Below are 392 nucleotides of genomic sequence, written 5' to 3' on the forward strand. Positions count from 1 at the left end.
GCTTCAACTTCAACATCAGTCCTTCCAATGAATATTCAGGACTGATTTCCTTTAGGATTGAATGGTTGGCTCTCCTTGTAGTCCAAGGGACTCTCAAGAGTCTTCTCCAACACCAAGTTCAAAAGCATCAATTCTTCAGCACTCAGCTTTCTTGATAATACAACTCTCACATCCAAACACAACTACTGTGAAAACCATAGCCTTGACTAGACGGACCTTTGTTGGCAAAGTAATGTCTCTACTTTTCAATATGCTGTCGAGGTTGGTCATAACTTTCCTTCCAAGGAGTAAGCGTCTTTTAATTTGATGGCTGCAGTCACCATCTGCAGTGATTTTGGAGCCCCCCAAAATAAAGTCTGACACTGTTTCCATTGTTTCCCCCTGTATTTGCC

The sequence above is a fragment of the Bison bison genome, unplaced genomic scaffold, assembly GCF_000754665.1.
Source record: "Bison bison bison isolate TAMUID 2011002044 unplaced genomic scaffold, Bison_UMD1.0 scf7180017864388, whole genome shotgun sequence".
NCBI lineage: Eukaryota > Metazoa > Chordata > Mammalia > Artiodactyla > Bovidae > Bison > Bison bison.